Below are 18,532 nucleotides of genomic sequence, written 5' to 3' on the forward strand. Positions count from 1 at the left end.
ATGCAGAGAGTTCTTTTTTTTCTTCAAGGCAAGAAACAAAACAGTACAGCTTAAGAGACCATGAGCTTATTAGCACCAGTGGCATGTTTGTTTTAAGAAGTGGCACTGTTCTACCTCATCATCCCATTACAGATGGGCTCAAAGGATTATATATCTATTTGACTACAACGTGAGTGCCAAAAAGCCATCAAGAAGTTTTTACAAGGTCTGTCCCTCAAAGGACAGAGAAAGAAGTTCGTATACGGACATCACTGAGCAAGCGATCTGATCTTCAAAATACTCCTAAAGATACACTTCCATTAACTGGTAATCTCTAATTTTGTTCTCCATTCCTAGCCCTAAATTCCATTTATATATTAATTGGATCCCTACGCAAGCCTTTATGTTTTAAATATATAAACAACTCAAAGTAAACATATTGCTCTGATGCGGAGAGAATATCATAGCTTTATGAATATGTAGATACATACAGTTGTTCATGCCAGTGAGAGCATGAACAACCTTTAAGTTCAACTTTCTTCAAGAAAGTTTTCACAGAAGTAGAAAATTTAACTTCCAGTTTTTGAAAGGGCCTTTTTGTTGTATCCTTTCTATCTCTATTTTGTGACTAAGTAAAAAAGGATACAGAAGCTTAAAGAAAATAAATGGAATAACTAGAAAGCGAACAAAGCCTGAAAGCTTGTAATCAAAGCTTAGAGGTTTTATTAGTGTTTTTACCAGGTATAATTCCTTCTCTAATCCTAGAGAACAGAGATTTCTCTTTTAAATTTGGAAAAAAAACCTTTTTTTTTGTCTGAATGCGTACTATCATTATTATTCACATTACAACAGTGACACCAGTCATCACCAAGGACTCCACAGTGATAAGTTCATTATACAAGCAAACTTAGTAAAAAGACAACATAATCTTCAAAGGGTGTGTTCTACTAGTGTTATTTATACTTAATTATATTCTTATATCTATTAGTTTAAAAAAAAAAACAACCAAAAAAACAACGCAACAGAACAGAAAAATTCCACAACAAAATAACATTGGCTTTGTATGAAAGATTCAGACACAGCATTCTTTATCCCTGGGATGAAAAGGCAATTTGCTTCCTCTGCTCTTTACTTGTATATACCTCTTGCACTCCAGTGGACTGAGCAATGCAATGAATTTTGAAATTAGAGACACCAGAACCTCCAATATTCTATTTTTAAGCTCACTTTTTTAGCAGGAATATAAACTTGCCCCATTCATGATGATTAATGATCAAGAAACAGCTAACTAGAGAAAGAATGTTGGAGCAAAGTGCAAAGTCTAAACTTCATGGATACACAGAATATCTTTTCCTGCTATCCTGGGGATGAAGGGAAGTAAACCTGAGCCACTGCTCTCCAGACTGCACAAACCTGCAAGGATCTTTGACTTCAGATGTACACCAGAATCTGGGTTATATAATATTAAACGCTGACATTTCTGAAAGGTCTCTTTTTAGGACAAGACCAAAACCCACAGGTATCACAACTAAATTCTATTAAATAAGAAAGAAAATGTAGGGTACTGTTTCATCTGTAAAAGTGTTCTTGCAACATGCAAGCAGCAGATGGGCATAGATCTACGCTTGTCTTTTTTTTTCTTGCCAGTATGTTGGATTTAAACCACATTTCCATACCGTATACAGATGTGCAATCAAAAGAACATCCCAGAGTATTACCTCCACAGCCTGCCACAGAAATCAAAGCTGCACTTTATCTCACCCAGCATTATCAACTAGTGAAACAGGACAGTCCTTATACTGAAATACTGCACAAACTTGCTGCTGATTTATTTCATTGTTATTGTGACTGTGAGACCTGCCTCTAATTTACTGAATTGTAAGCTGTTCAGAAGCAGTGCATGCTTTCCCAAGCTTCAGCTGCACTGAAGCAATCCGTTCACTGCAGCAATTTCCAGAGGGAGCAGAAGGAGAAGCGATGCACTGCGAGGCATTGCCCGTGCCTGACCCTGGGTCAGCAGCAGACTGTGCGGCAGCAGCAGTGGGCTGGGAGGTACAGGAATTCCCCTTATCCTTCTAGAGGCTTTCTACAGCCCTGCATTTCTGCAGTGTGGTGCTTCTCCCTCGCCTCTAACCGCCCCATCCCTAGCATAGTTTGAGAACAATACATGAATGTGATTCCAATTAGGTCAATAACAAATTCATGAAGGTTCAGCCCTCACCATCTGTCCAAATGGAGCAAGACTCTGTTTGGTTTGGGTCCCCCACCTCCCCTTCTCCCATCCTCCTTTCTTACAAATACTATTTGACAAAGCCACATACATAACAGAGAGACTTAATGGGTTTTATGGCAAAAAAACAAAGGAGCAAATTGAGGCAGTTCCCCTACTAATTCCCACTGTACTGGAACATTACACAATTTATCACTTAACATGTACATAATTTAGCATGATTCAACATTCAAGCACATTAAACAAAGACAGAGAAGACAATAGTGAAAGCCTATTAATAACTACTAACTCTTCCCTCACAGAGGGGTTATGTTTGTCTGAAATAACAGTCCCACTAAAAACTACAGTTTCTAAGTTGTATGTGTGCTTTGCATAAACAACAAAAACTGATTCATGTTTCTGAAGCCAGAGTAACTAAACTGGAAGAGCTTTATAGCTTATATGACTGTCTCAAAATATTTATATCCTGCACACGCATGCATACAATCAGTGAATGTAGATTTTAGAGGTAATTTAAATCTTTATATATGCTGTCAGATATTCACCTAGTTCTGCAAAGTTCCCTTCAAGAGGATAAGGTCAGACATGGGTCTACACAGACATCTGGCATCTCACCTTCTGGATGTTTTACAGGTGACAACTTCTGTAAAACTGCGTTTCTATATTAATTTGAGCGGTTAGTGGGTCTTGGCCCTCACCTAGAAAGTTTGGTGTTCATACCCCATTTCAATTTCACAAAAGGAAGAAGGAAATAGCAAAGTGTCATAAACATGAATGTAGCTAGAAGTCTCAGTACCTGCTTACGCTGCTGAGCAATGAGCACAGACCCCAGGCAAGTCCAAATGCCCAGCACTCAGTGAGCCTTGGGATACTTTGCTGAGCCTGGGATGTTACAGCAACTGCATAAAATACACAAGTGATGTGGGGAAAGACAAGGAGAAAGAGCTCACTTATCACATACTGAAATAATTTATTGGAGCAGATTTCATCATTTTTCTTATGTCAAAGGGAGAAAATATATGCTGAATTTGCCACGTCGAAGATAGTGGGAAAAAAAAACATGAGAAGGAAGATGTTACTGAATTAAAGAGCAATGTGGGAGAAAGCAGCAAAATGGTTTTCTTTGTTAAAGATACTCTGTAGGTTTGTGTCATCACATCAAGATGTAGGGATGAGTAATTTACTCACATTGTGGATTTTCCACCCAGGATTTTCCTAGCTTCATCTCAATCAATACAAAAATCTTAGCAGTTCAGCATGACAGTTCTTCAAAAATGTGCTGATTTTCTGTATTAAGAAGCTGCTCAATTTTTGTAGTTTAAGAACTAATGCTTTTTCAAATGTCAACAAAAACACAAACTGTTTATTTCCCCGTCGCTGCTTAACATTTGAAGCCTGAAATAAATCTTTTCACACTGACATAGCTATATCTAAGAAGTCAGTATACACCAGGCAGAAGAATTCTTATAAATTATTTGCTATCTGTATAAAAGTAGATTGATGTCTCCTTTGCCCCTCCATCCCCTAAAACAACGGTTGCACATAATCACATACCAACCAAAAAGGTGAAAAGGAAGTAAAAACAAATCCTTCCACTTTTAAATAAACCCCATCTGTCCAACTATGTCTCAATTATTTGTAAATATATGATTAATCTCAAGTTATATTTGCATTAAATGGTAAAAAAAATAGAAGTGGGTTGTTGCTTTGTTGTTGTTTTTTTTTGTCACTTAATTAGAAAATATTGAATATCAAACAGTATAAACCATTGGGCAAAATAAGCTTAATAGAGCTATACTACGGGCTTCAGCATGGGTCAAAACCGAGTGCAAATTTGTTTTGAAAACCTGTGCCTAGACCTGTATTCCAACAATTCAATAAGAGTCGGAGACAGCCATTCAAAACGTGTTCCAAAATCCATCTCTACTTTGGATTCTAAGTGTTTCTGTAGAACTGAGCACCTGAAAAGCTGCACTTTTGCACTTTAATTACATATTCACGGATTGACCATTCCTAGTATGCGGAACATGAAGATGAAAAGATGCAATCATAACTCATACCTCCACTCACAGATAGACCCGGATCTACCCCAGCAGAGGAATATGCTACCTCAGAGGTCATTTTTCTTTGTGGGAACAGGAAACTCTCACCTGAGATGTCTTTCAATAGTGTGCTTAATTCGCTCCTACTTTTCATGATGAATTCTGAAGGTAACTATGAACCCTCAGAGAAACCTGCAGCCACAGTAGTACAAAAGGGTGCTCCAAGAACAGAGCCCAAACAGAATCTGCTTACTCAACGTTTGAGAAAGAGCTTCAGTTCATGGCACAACTTATGGCAACACAGATGTTTATGACACCTTAAAGAATGATTTAAGTTACTACACTTTTTGTGGAATAATGAAAAGCCCAATTGCACACACAAAACAAATTGAGTTCTACAATATATTCTGAAAGGTGCAAAAGTTTAAGCGACACCTACAGTGCTTTTACAGTAAAGCTAAGAGGAGAGATCAGATCTGACACATTATGGTAAAAGGTCAGTAGTTTATCTTTCCAAAATATTATCTTCAAATATTAGATTAGCCCCCATAAGACATATGGGTGAATTCAATAGGGCTAGAACAGGCAGCCTGTAAAATCAGACACCTATCTTACAAAGGGAGTTTTGGAAGCTTCACAAATCCATATACAAAATATTAGAGCTTGGTGGACTCAAACCAGATAACATTTGGATTTTCTAACAAGATGTAACATGCATCTTCCCTCCGATGAGACCAGAAAGTCAGAAAATTTTTTCATCAAAACATTAATGCCATTTTCAACAAAACAAAATATATGAAAACATGAAAAATAGCTGTTTTTCCCCTCAATATTTCCTTCAAAATATTCAGAGTTCAGCTAGGTCCACCCCAAGAAATTTGTGAGGTTGTAGTTTAACTCCCACTTCCATTAAAAGTAATTACACCACTGCCAACCTTTTTTTTTTTTTTAAAAAAAAAGGCTTATAAGTATATAGAATTTACTTGTATGAAAACATTTAAAAATCAATATTTTGTTGTCATTGGAAAAGTACATTGCACAAAGAATATCCTGAAATTAAATAGGAAATAAAATTTGAAAGGAAGGTCTACACTCAGCACGCAGCAGTTTCTAAAACGCAACCCTGTTTGCCTTTTCTGAAAGTCTGTCCTTGACTACAGGTACTCAGTAAGATCGCTTCTGGGAAGGTAGACTCACCATCACCTGCAAAACACTTTGCTGCCCTACCATATCAGGACTTGGCAAGAAAAGCATATATTCTTCACTGTCAGGTTCAACCGGGACTAAATAAAGACAAGACTTTCAGTTAAAATAAATGTTGAATTCTTAGTATTTAATAAAAACACCCTATTCCTATGAACTCATTATCTAATAAAGAACAGCTTTTCTTTCAAAGTAAGAAAATGTATAAGTGTATATTCTTCAAAGGGAGTAATGTGGTAAATTATTATATTAGAAGTTATATTCTTAACTGGTGTAAACTGACACAATTTCAACAGAGACCAGCTGATTAACATCAGTACCTGATCTTGCCTAACCTGTTTAACACTGACAATGTGCATGCTATTGCAGTGCTACCCTTAATCTCTAACATTTGCTTTCATCTGTCAGCAGGTAGTAAGTAGTCAAATAAAAAGATAGTTCTTCATTTTAAGTTTTTCTTCAGTGTTTTGTATGAACTCCAAAAATCTATTTTTTAAAATTAAGCTTTGGTTATTTTTCTCCTAGAGGCTTTGAGACAGCAGCAGTGGAAACTGAAGCTGTCTGATTAATCTGAGGTCAGATTTTGTGTAGGCAGCTGCAATCCAAACTTCCCCACCCTGCCCTACCAGTAACCCCAACTCTGACCTGGGGGGACCACCCCCTCACTCTTGAAATGGCTCAGTCCACATTTCTACTAAGCAAATACAGCCAGTTAGCTGAAATGCCAAAATAGCTGTGTGTGAAAATATATACACACACTGTCAGGTCTTTGTGACTTTCTCAGTTGGACAATAACCAAGACCACCACATGCATCTGGCAGTCTGAAATCTACTGATGAATCAAGACACTAAGAACACATACTTTGTCCTTGTGAACAAGTTACATTTTGAAATGGAACAGTGGTTTAAGGAAAAGAAGAAAAAAAAACAAATTAAGAAAAACACACAGCCCTGCGTGCTCAGACACCCAAAAAAACCCTCTAGCATCTATAGTAAGGTTCCTAAGTCCATCTCTACCTCTTCAAACTTGACAGTGAAAGCATTGAACCCAAATTAATCTCTGCCATATTCACAGCAAACTGCTGGGTGTTCTTTGCTCCTGAGAGTCAAGTCTCTGATCCAAAGACACGAGTATGGATTTAAAACTTGAGTTTCCTAGGGTATAAAAGTGATTAATTTGGTAAATTTCTCTGATACGTGGATATTCAGGAACTATGAAAATCTCATCCTTGAAGTCTACTGTAAAATCTGGCTTCTAAATGTTTATATTACATTCAATATTTAACACTTAAACTCACTTCCAAGTTCAACCTCATTGATTTCAGTGCTGTAGCACTGTACCAAAAGCATCTGCTGTGGAGAAGCGATCATCTGTAGGAACTGTATCATCCTCCTTTCACAGGTGGGAGACTGAAGCAGGAAGGAAAGGAGGGACAGGAAAGAGGGAAAACTGATGTGTTCAAGGCCACCCAGAAAGACTGTTGCAGAGAGAAAATGAATCCTCATTTCTCCCTCCACCCCCTTTCCTTCCTTTCCACACACAAGGTCTCTACCCACAGAGCTGCTTGAGTTTATATGGGTCACTGCTGTTGTGCACAGTGGTTACCAAGAGGAACCCACATCTTCACAGGTGCAGAAGGCTAATACTCAGTTTGCAGCTCTTGTATCTGTCCAGTAGAGAAAGAAGCAGCACTTGATTCCTACTCCTTGGATGCTGAAACAGTGGAAAACAAGGATAAAGATGTATTTATGCAGAGAGGAGCTGCAATCAACTTTTTGGCTTTTGGACCATGTCCTAATTACAGAGTAATGTTCAGTACTGTAACTTCTCACAAATGCTCACAATTGCTAATGGCCTTAATCAAGAACAGAGATAGAGATGGTAATGAAATCCTCAGTAGACACTATAGTGAAAATCACAGGGAAGCACAGCAGACGTGCACTACTCATGATCTAACCAACACTGACTGTTGAGTGGAAGGAAAAGAGGTAGTCTAAGTGCTTTAAAAGGCCAGCTCTACTAATTTTAGAGACAGCAGAACAGCATAGGCAGACATGAAGACAGTGGAGCCAAAAGCCAGAAAATGCAGTATCTATGTCTAACTGGGCTGATGATTTATCATGCTATGTTTGTGTAAGATACCCTAAGCCTTCTCTTTCACCTGTTTCAAAGTACGAACGCCTTGAGGTAAGGCCGTACCTGTCTTCATTTCACATTGACCTGTGGACAGTCACCACACTTTAGTCTGAACCCTCTCACTACTCAGGCAGGAAGCTGATCGAGTAATTCTGAAAGATTTTAAGGTCATAACAGCTTACATATCTGGAGTTTCTCTTTACTTTTAAGCTAAGATCAACCACAGGTACAGGCAGGATGGGAAGGATAAAAATCATGTAAATACTGATCATCCTTCATTTCTTAATTTCTCTACAAATGACAGGCAAGTTCTCCCCTGATTGAAAGAAAGGTAACCCAAGCATGGGATGTCCCCAGCCACACACAGTAGACACAGAAAGTGACACCACAAATGGGGCTGTGATATGGAATTGCTTGCTGATGGTATAAAACCACCTGAGCGTCTGTTATGTAGGTTCCCTCTACAGGGAAGATACCCTGTGTGTCTGCACAGTTACTCTCCAGCAATAATGGTTTTCAGGAATTACTGTTATGGGATGTTAAAATCCTCAGGAAGAGAGTTGGCTTGATCACCTCCCAGCTAACTCAAAAATTCTGTCATTGCCAAGTGTGCTGAACAAAAACCACTCCGCTGTTTTAAGTGGAGATGCGAAGTGCCACTGACAGTCTAGTTGACTTGTAGAGTTCCCTGTCACTGACAAGCATGGATGGACTTCCTTTTAGATTTTTTTATAGGAAGTATTTGATACACTTCTGTCACTAATACCAAAGAGGTATTGTCAGCTATAGGCTCATTTCCAGAGCATAAAAGACATTGCATCCACCAATAGGCTTTGGCCTATAAATCAGGCTGCATCTGCGAGAACTAAATACTGCCTCAATTTCAGCATCTGTTCAGAGCAACAGTGTAATTTTGAAGGAAATCCACCAACTGTCCCCACTGATGAAAATACAGGCTTGCGTCACTGATATTTCTTAGTATAATACGTGCTAACACCATCTTTCAAAACTCTTAGACCAGAAGTATGTTCACAGTGTTCCTCTACACACATCTTTTCCCTATACAGTTCACCTGAAATTTGAGAAGTCAACTACAATATATACCTTAATATATATATTTTTTTCAATCAATATTTTGTTAGCACTTGCCCCTTCTTAACAGTGTCTTCTTAATAAGGCCTGGTTAAAAACCATCAAACAGGAAGATTTTGAAAACGTCTGCCTTTCCTCAGCTGTAATGGTAATTATGAAGTTAAACACAGTGCTTTAAAAAAGTAACAAAAAAAACAAAACAGCATAACCTCCATCCACAAACTTCAACTCAAGAGAGCAGAAACAGTGATTTCTTCAGTATCCCATTATCCATTTATCCCTGTTTTCACTGAATACTATAAATGCAGTCATCATAAAATCTTCATTTCAAAGCTTGCTGGGTAGAATACATGAATGCTGTACAATATGACACCACTCTGGGGGCTTTTAGCCTGAGATATTTACAGGCTATAATGAAAACCAAAGGCTTTTTCTGTTGCTCCCCCAAAAATATATGTTCCTTTAAGAAGAAAGATTCACAGTGATCAGTCTCATTTTTCTGACAATATAATGGGATTCTAGGACTGCCATATTAGCTAGTAGAATACCAATATATCTTTTATTTCTGTCTTTTCACCTGTGAGAAGTTTGCATAAAAGTTTGCATAGGTAAAACACATAACTCTGATGCTACAGAAAAGCCCCTCTGCATTTTTAGGCTGACTAGGATATTCAGCCCATTTAAGAAAATGCAAACGCTGAAACACCAGCAGCTTGGTAACAGGCAGGATGTTACTAGTTTTTAGGCAGAGGAAAGAGCTGCTTCTCTTAGGTTCCATCAGTCTTCCTGGAAAACCCAGTCTAAAAGTGATGAGGAGCAAAACGAATAACACTCAGCTATATAAAGCAGAATACCCAGCCAAGATCTGCTTGGTTACAGACAGCTGGCAAATACAGCCAATATTCTGAAACTCCAGCTGTGTGTCTGAGATCCCTCAGATCTATGTGTGTGATCATTAAAGATTTTCAAATTATCTAATAGAGCAGTCTCCTGGAGGTTTGGGTTTCCAGACTTCTGTTTTCTTTATGAAGGACTACATTAAACTTACTCAGAACACACTCAAAAGAAAACAGTTCTTGAGCTTTACTGTTTAAGAATGTTAAGCACACACAAGCATTCTGGGCTGGATTTTTTTCCTGGGAGTGCAATTTGTTCACGCTCTCTGTATCAGCAGGAACAGTTCGGAACATGATCACTTCAGCAGAGAAGCTGAAGAGCACTCCCTGAACTCTTCCATTCTGGATACCGTCTAGCTGTCCATCACCTTTTTCCTTCTCTAGTTACTCCAGGGAACAGTCACAGCTCTTCTTGGTACTCAGGGGTTCAGTACAACACCACCTACATGCCTGAATGGTTGACAGGCCCCATAGAGAGCACATGACAATGTGGGAGGAGCCAGTTTGGTGATAATTTAATATCAAGAAGCCCAACTGTCTTATTTCAGCTCTATTTTCTTGACTTCCTACTTCTAGATATTCATCCAATAAATCATAACAAATTGTGACTTTGCCTTTTAAGCTGCACTAAAAGCAAAATGGCTCTATCCAAATAAAAAGTTTCAGCACTTCTGAATCAACACTTTTACAGAAACTTATTTGGCATTTTTTAAAAATACAATGATAAACTGATTTAGAAAGGAAATCATTATCTAAGAGTCCATATTTCTTATGAAATGAAAATCCCATTTCTCCAGTATAGATCAGTGGGCTTCCACTTCATTACTGGTTACATCATGAAGGACGATTGGATTTTTTTATTTGGGTTTTTTTTTTTTTTGGTGGTTTTTTTGTTGTTTTTTTTTTTTTGGCCTGTAAGTGCATGATGTCCTCATGAAGACTTCAGAAGTGTGTTTACAAAATGTCATGAGAACCTAGTTTCCCTTAAAGGCCACAGACAGATTCCATATAAAATACCACAAGCCATAGTCCATATAAAATACCTCAAACAAATATAGTGGGAGGTTCTCTTCTTACCTGACTCATGATCATGATTAAATCTTCAAAGTCAAAAGGTATTCAAGATTAAGCCAAACTGTCCAGGCCAAAGCAGATCTGAGAACAAGTATTACAAAAAATAAATTTAAGAAGTAGTTCATTTTGATAACCAGAAAGCTGTTTAATCTCAAAAATCAAATTATAGAAAACAGCATTTTTACAGGACAATGACATTTAGCTATGTGAAGTCAGTTATAACCCTACTGTCTTCTAGACTGACAACCAAATAAACTGAGATACATACATATACACAACCAAAAAAAAAAACATGCTGAGTCAGTGACTATCACACAACTGAAGTCTTAGGCAGAGAGTCTCTAAGAAAAGGTGTATTTACTTCACAGAAACAGAACAAGTAGGTTAGACTGCAAGGCAATGTTTCATTCTAAGTTGGTAGAACTCGTATGCATGCAAATGGAGGGAAAAAACAACAACAAGAAAAATCCTTGCAAAGCTGCATCATCCTGTTTATTTAGAACTCTACATCTCCACATGCAGAGCAATACTTCATTTGATAGCTTTGCAAAGTAAATCCCTTGCATGTGAAGTTTATGCAAACAAGAAAACTCAAACAATTTTTCTTTTTATTTTTCTTAACAAATTATGTCAAATACAAGCAAACAAAGATACCACATATGTGCAGAGAACGTAAGACTGATGCTGGTTTCAGAGGAGTAACCAACTCTAGTAAACTAAATACCCAGGGCCTCAGAGTTTTCACCTGGTCCCCAGTTTTCAATTTGCAGTGAAATAATGTTTTTGTTCTTGTTCTTTTTAAGCTTTCATGGTAGCATGTTCCAAGATATACCGTTTTTCAGTCTCTGATCTATCATCTGGAAAAAAAAGACTTAAAGAGCTTACATAGCCAACATAGTTGCACTGCTAAGGCAGCTGGCAGCAGAATCCCTTCCTGCAGTGTCCTAAAGACCTCAGCACAGCCACACTGCGTGCCAGCTGCACAAGTCCTGCAAAGGCCTGTAGGCTACAGGTGGGCAAGGGGCATGGCGAGTACAGCTGACCTTAACTGACAGAATGGATATCTCATTTGCTATGATGTCATGATCAGCAATAAGAGCAGGGGGACAGAGGAAGGGGAATGACTCTTCTTGTGAAAACGCTTGTCTTTCTGAGTAACTGCTATGCACATTGAGGCCTTGCTTTCTAGGATGTGGCAGAACATTACTTGCTGATGGGAGGTAGAGAATAATTTCTCTCCTCTTGCTTCAGCATGTCCTTTACTTTCTTTCTTTTTATTCAGTTGCTCCTTATTTCAACCCATGAGCTTTTGAGGACTTTTTTCCTCATCATGTTTTCTCCCCGTCCCTCTGGAAGGGGGAGTGAAAACAGTGTGGCAGTGATGAACAGCCCATCCATTGTTAAACTGCCATACTTCCTTAAGCAATAAAGGCTAGAAGCAGAGAGAGCTATGAGGCATACACGAGGGAGTCAGCATAGGTGGAAAGTGCCCAGTTGCTTTCTATTCCAGTGAAGAGAGGGTGAAAACACCACCATCTCCTTTGCTTCTCTGCTGAGCCAAAGCACATGAACAACTGTACTCTCCTGCACTGCACTTTGGCCTCTGTGAGATATGCCTAACATTTATGAACTGCAGTGCATCTATAGGTCTATTCCAGTACACTGCACTACCACAACAGAAAGAGCAGAGTAAAGCTGCCATCACCACTGAGCCTTCCTTCTCAACCACTGTGTATTTTCCCCTCACACTCCTCAGCACCAGCTGCCTAAAGCAATCAGTTCACTGCAGGTCTGTGGAGATGAGTCCACAGTAACGATTAACAACATATAGCTGCAGTGCTTCTTATGCTACATACAACTTATCACAGTAATTCTTCTAAGTACAATTAGTTCTCTTGTACAATCCAGGAATGACAAATCATAGCCAACATCTCAGATAAAATATTAATAGATGATATGACTGCATGTGCCCAGAATACAACTGCGGCATTTCCTGACCTGAAGCTGCAAAACTGAGCTTGATGTCAACTGCAAGCTTTCCCAAGAAAATTAAATAAATGGTGATGGGATATATTGAGTTCCGTGCTGTTTCATGAACATTATTGTTAGTGCCAGAGACAGATAAAGTTACACAGTCACAGCACCACGTTTGAATGCAGCAGAAAAGTATTCCTAGTATCAATTTGTTACCCATAAAATGAAACCACAGTTTTACTAGTCCCATCCAGTTTACATTAGTACATTTCTAGAAGAAAATTCTGCAGATGTTTCTAAAGTACCCTATCTCTTTGCAACAGGCAAGTCCTGAAGATACTTACTTATAAGATCATAGATCTCCCAGGAAACATTGGTACACAATCTGTCCTGATTACCTGATTCATTCAATGATCTTCATTCAAATAGATGTACATAAACCACATGCACATGTCATATAAAAAGATTCTACCAAATTAAGTGAGCACTGACCATGATAGCACAAGAGGAAGCAGTTTTAAACTAAAAGAGAGGAGATTTGGGTTAGGAGGAAACTCTTTACTCAGAAGGCAGTGAGGCCCTGGCACCGCTGCACAGAGCTGTGTGTGCCCCATCCCTGGAGATGCTCAAAGCCAGGTTGGATGAGCCCTGGGCAGCCTGAGTTGGTGGGGGCAGCCCTGCCTACAGCTGGGGGTTGGAACTGGGTGTGCTTTAAGGTCTCTTCCAATCCAAACCATTCTACAATTCTATTCTCCCACTTCCTCCTTGAAATAAGGCAGTCTGATTTCACATCCTCTGGTCTGAAAAAACATAATTAAGAAAGCATCTTGCAGCTTCTTACTCAGATGGATTCCCAGGATATGATTGCTCAGCCTCAGTATTTGCACTGCAGCTTTGCCTCCCATCTTATTCTTTTGTTCTTGCTACCAAAACTTCTCTCATTGTCCCTCCATATATTCCTAGCTTTCTTTTTCACTTGCAGCATCACAAATCTGCAGGCGTCTCAAGATCCTGCAAAGGCTCCTCTTGGCTGGTGTAAATCAGAACGAAACATTCTTACCCAAGCAATGTCAATTCCAGTCTATAACATTAGAGAATTTGGCCTCTTCTTCAGTCCCTTTCTCCCTGTGTTAGTCCCATAAGCCTAGGCCTCTTTCCTTCTAGGAATTCAATATCAGGTCACCAGCTTTCCTCACACACCATGCATTTCCTTCTGCACACATTGAAGTTAATGGTGAAATTTGCAGCTAATTCCATTTCCAAGAATCCCTTCTTAGCTCATTATTCTGGCTACCCTTACATTCCTCACCATCAGAATATGAAGGACAAGATATGCTCCACAGGAAGGTGCTGGCACACCTGTCCTTCCTTGCAACTCTACTAATAAGCATCACAAGACTTGAAAGAAAATGAAGTCATGATACCTACCACTAAGCCTTTCTACTAATTCTATAAGAATTGTTATGTTTTAAGTAAATCCTCTCACATCTAATGAAAGGAGATTTAGACTGGACATAAGGAAGATGGTTTTTACAATAAGAAGTTATACGTGAGAAGCACTGGAACAGGTTGCCCTGAGAGATGGTGGATGTCTCATCCTCGGAGACATTCAAAGCTGAACAGGGCTCTGAGCAACCTGATCTAGCTGTAGGTGTTCCTGTTCATTGCACGGGATTGGACTAGATGATCTTTAAGTGTTCATTCCAACTCAAATGATTGTATTATTTTAATGATGGTTAAGATAACAAATCAGAGATGCTTTCACATTCCAGGTTTTGAACTACATTTAAAAGGGGGGGGGGGGGGAGGGGGAATAATCAGAAAGAAGTTATTTGAATTTTCCCTAGAATTCATAAAGTAAAACTTCAAGATGTGCCTCATCTTCAATGCCACCATCCTTTAGTCATTTAGAAATACTTGATTTAATTCATTTTAGCAAGGAATAAGCTGTGCATTAACAGTCGCATCTACTTAAAGGTGTTAAGCCTATGTCCTCTCTAACATACAATATACATTCAGATGGGTGAAAGAAACAGGCAGTGGGGAAGAATTCCGCAATATAATCATTTGGCAGCTTACATTATTTTCTTTCAAAGGGCATTACAATACACTTCTCTCACTTGGGGAACTTCAAGAGAAGATAATTATTCTTGTCTGCCTTGTAATATATATTAAAAATGCTCAAATGTGGCTTTCTAGGGAATTCTGCCAAATATTTTTAGGCACCAGACCCAGCTTTACTTAATTTTGTATTGCCTTCCTGGTCTATTATGAAATACCCTTCCATGCAGTTTGAATTTGGTAAAAAGGCTGAAGCATATTCATTTATATTAAAAACAAAAATACTTCTTTCCTTGAAATAGAGATCTTTAACTCCTGATGTTACAGACATTCAGATGCACCATAATTAAAGGGTCTCTACAGAGCTCAATACACGCCAGTGAGGTTTTATTGACAAAAGAAAAAATAAAAACAAGCAGAAAGTTGTGGGGTTTTCTTTTTTTGTTTGTTTTAAGCAGACAATGTAACAAGAACAGAAAGTAACTATAAATATTTTTGTTTTATACTCACTGTATTAGTACAACAGTAGTACCTTGAGACTCTGAAGAAGACAAGAGCCCTACTACACAAGACACTGAAAAGTTTCAAAAGATGCAAACCCTGAACATTCAAGTGCTGTCATCAATTATGGTAAAATATTGAATCTAACCAGAGTTAGAGGGAAAAAAAGTGTTATTTAAGGTAACAAGCCCTTATCATTAGCAATATTTGTCACAAGGGATAAGATAAAACAGGTAGTCAGCAAACCAAGGTCAGCAATCTGCTCTAGAGTTTACGGTCTAAGGCAAGCAAGAATACCAAGGCTGGACACAGAGACAGAGCTCATTACACAAAAGCATAATATGTACAGCTGGAAAGAGATAAGCTAAATAACAGGGAGCGATAAAACAGGTGTGGAGTGAATTTGATGATATGATGCCCACAGACAGTACCGCAAGGCAAACAAGCTGTACAGAGCTGGCAGCTGCAGGACAAAGTACAAGTGGGAAACAGAGGCACAGTCTTGCTCCAAGTGATGCAACGGCAGCTAGCAGGGAAAAGCCTTACAACCAGATGCTTACCTCAGCACCTGCTCACTAACTCCTAGTAGGTCACTTCTGCAAAAAGCCCGAGGCTACCCTAACACATGCTGGTGAGAAAGACCGGGCAACCCTCATCCTGAGCTGCAGAAGAGTCTGGCATGATTTACATAGCAAGAGCAAGATCAGGATAAAGACCCCAGTATTCCCAGCAGTGTGTTTCCTGGATATTTCACCATCTTCCCCTCACCCTCTTAAAAGCCAGCATCAGAAACTATGTAGATAATGTACACAATGTTCATGTGCAATGTTGTATTTGTTTATTTTGGCTTCCTAAAACAGGCTGGAATCCAGCTCTTGTGCTCAGCCCCACCTTAGTTATATTTGCCCTGTTATGCACAACAAGCTTGGAGCCACATGTAAATATGAAACACTTTCAAACTATATTAGCGCCATCTTTATAACATTAATACACACTAACTTCTTTCACAAAGGACTGGTATGAAGATCGGTTCTTATAGATTCCTTTAAAGCGCAAGTTTCAGAGAAAAGCAACACTTTTCCCTGATAACCAAAAGGAAGCCATTCCAGACTGCATGTTGAAAACTGAAACTTCTCCTATCCCCTCTTATGGTTTCATCTTTTATGGTGGTATGCTATTCTGCACCAGACAAACTAAGATTTCTTGTATTCTTCAGTCACTCAGCTGTTCTTTCCCGTAGATATTCCCGCAGCAGTTAAATTTCAAGGCTTGCTGAGCCAAGCTCACGAATCTCTGTGAAGGCTTCAGTTAATCAGGGATACTGCTGGATAGCCTCTTTTGCTGTTAAACTAAGAGCTTGCAAACTGACCTTGGTCTGATATATGTCAGTGAAGAGTAACTCACACCAGAGCCAAGTATCATGGGTATACGAGAAGTTAAAAATCAGGTCACTGAAACAGTGACTGTAGAAACACAGTTGCATGAGGAAGTGTTCCATCTTTAGCATGCAGCTGCATATGCCATCTTCACAGTTTCAAAGCACTGAACTTAGCAGGCACAGCAAAACAAGCTGCTCAGCTCTCAGCAGAGCCAGTGGCACCAGGCCTTCTCCCTGTACACATGCAAAACCTGGCACGCACACTCAGAGGGTGGACACAGCATACAAAAGCAACACCCAAATTCGCAAGCTAGTGAAAAGCCTGCAGCATTTAGAGCCTCTGCATTGCCAAGGCAAGAATTAGAGGTACCACACCTGGAGAACTGATCAGGGCATGCCTGCAAGATGCAGGAAATCTTGCATCCCCCAATGCCAACCAACCACCTCCCAGAGTTGGCAGCCTGTAGTAGGAGCACCCAGGCAATCATTGTCATTTGGAACAGCAGCCCCAGGGCAAGCAGGAGGGAATTAGCAGTTCAGGAGAACATTCCCACCAGCTCCAAACTCCATGGGACCCATTGCCTCTAGTGGAAGGAAGGTGTCAGCATATTCTTACCTCTGGGAGGGGTGGCGGTTCCCACTGAGTTTTGACCCTCATGCTTAATCCCTAATATGAGATGGAAAACACATTCTTGAGTCCCACCCTTAAAGTGATGCTAATCCCTTCTTTAAACACCTTTGTAAGTCCTTCACAGGCACAGAATCTTCCCTTCTCGTGACAGCTACAGAGAAATGACACAAAGGTAAAGTGACTGAAAAGAAGTGAAAATGCTAGGTTTAAAAACACACACAGATCAGGGAAGCGTGCTCTTCTGCACACAATTCTTCTCTTAAAGGATTCCTTAAGATCCAAATACCTCCTCAAAAGAGGGAATAGGCTGTTAACATTTAAGCTATTCTTACCAAGGCTGTTTACCTGTGACTATCTCATACAGAGCACCAGTATAACTCTGTAGCGATACATGGATTTCACCAACCTGTATTCAGTCCTCACGTATCTGCTCACAAGGTTTACGTCAGGAACAGGAGCCCAATAAAAATAAAAAAAAATACACAAAATAACTCATCCTCATCAACTCCAAACAGAACACATATGTGTTTCCTCCACAGCTCAGAGAAGCTGCTAGAATTTTCCATCCATAACATCCACAGAAAAAGTAGATGCATCTTAAAATAACTTAGCATTTTAATAAAATATCAAACTGGAACTTTACCAACCTAGAATACACCTCTTTTCCCTGCCAAAACTGATCCTAACCTCCAACCCAAACCTTCTCTTAGAAGAACAGCTCAGAGGACACATCCCAGGGAGAGGAAAACCAAGACTTCTACAGGTGTGCCTCCTGTCAGCTGCTCCAGGTGTTGCTGTTCTCCACTGATTGAGCCCTTCTGGACCTCCTCAGTGTCTCTGGACAACTCTTTCTTTGCCAGTTCAGGGTTTAATCCAACTCAGTGCATCTCTTGGAGATGGTGAACCTAAACTTCACACATGGTGAAGTTTCTGTGTATCCAAGCTTGGTCAGTGAGAAATCTAGATTGTCCCTTGGATTCTCCATAGCTAGCAGTGTTTGTTATTTACTGTGTTGACAAAAACTGGTAGTAGATTTGGTTCTGTGTACAGAAAACAGGTGTTGGCACCTCCAAAACCTCCCCAGGGACTTAACGTTTGATTGATCACTTGAACACACAAATTTCAGTCTTCAGCACTGTACACATCTGTCTCCCATTCTATTCCAGGATAAAAAGAATAATGGAATTTAAGGGGAGATTATATGTAAAGTGAAGAGTATACAGATCTATATCCCTAAATGAGAATAAAATCTGTTCTTCAGGAAAAGGTTGGTCTACTGCTGAAGTAAAGGACATAGACTCATCAGCTGATAGGCAACAAATGGAAGAAACTTC

General features: G+C 39.3%; 1 long non-coding RNA gene across 1 annotated transcript in view; it reads right to left on the reverse strand.

The window, feature by feature from the left end:
- The window catches only part of LOC110396267, a 307,183-nt gene extending 289,170 nt beyond the window's left edge, over positions 1–18,013 (reverse strand). The window contains exons 1-4 of the long non-coding RNA XR_002436893.1: positions 17,846–18,013; positions 17,605–17,625; positions 17,184–17,349; positions 10,657–10,734 (exon numbers count right to left, since the gene is read on the reverse strand). This is a non-coding gene — a long non-coding RNA (uncharacterized LOC110396267). The remainder of the gene's footprint in view (positions 1–10,656; positions 10,735–17,183; positions 17,350–17,604; positions 17,626–17,845) is intronic.

This window comes from Numida meleagris, chromosome 3 (assembly GCF_002078875.1).
Source record: "Numida meleagris isolate 19003 breed g44 Domestic line chromosome 3, NumMel1.0, whole genome shotgun sequence".
Classification (NCBI taxonomy): Eukaryota; Metazoa; Chordata; class Aves; order Galliformes; family Numididae; genus Numida; species Numida meleagris.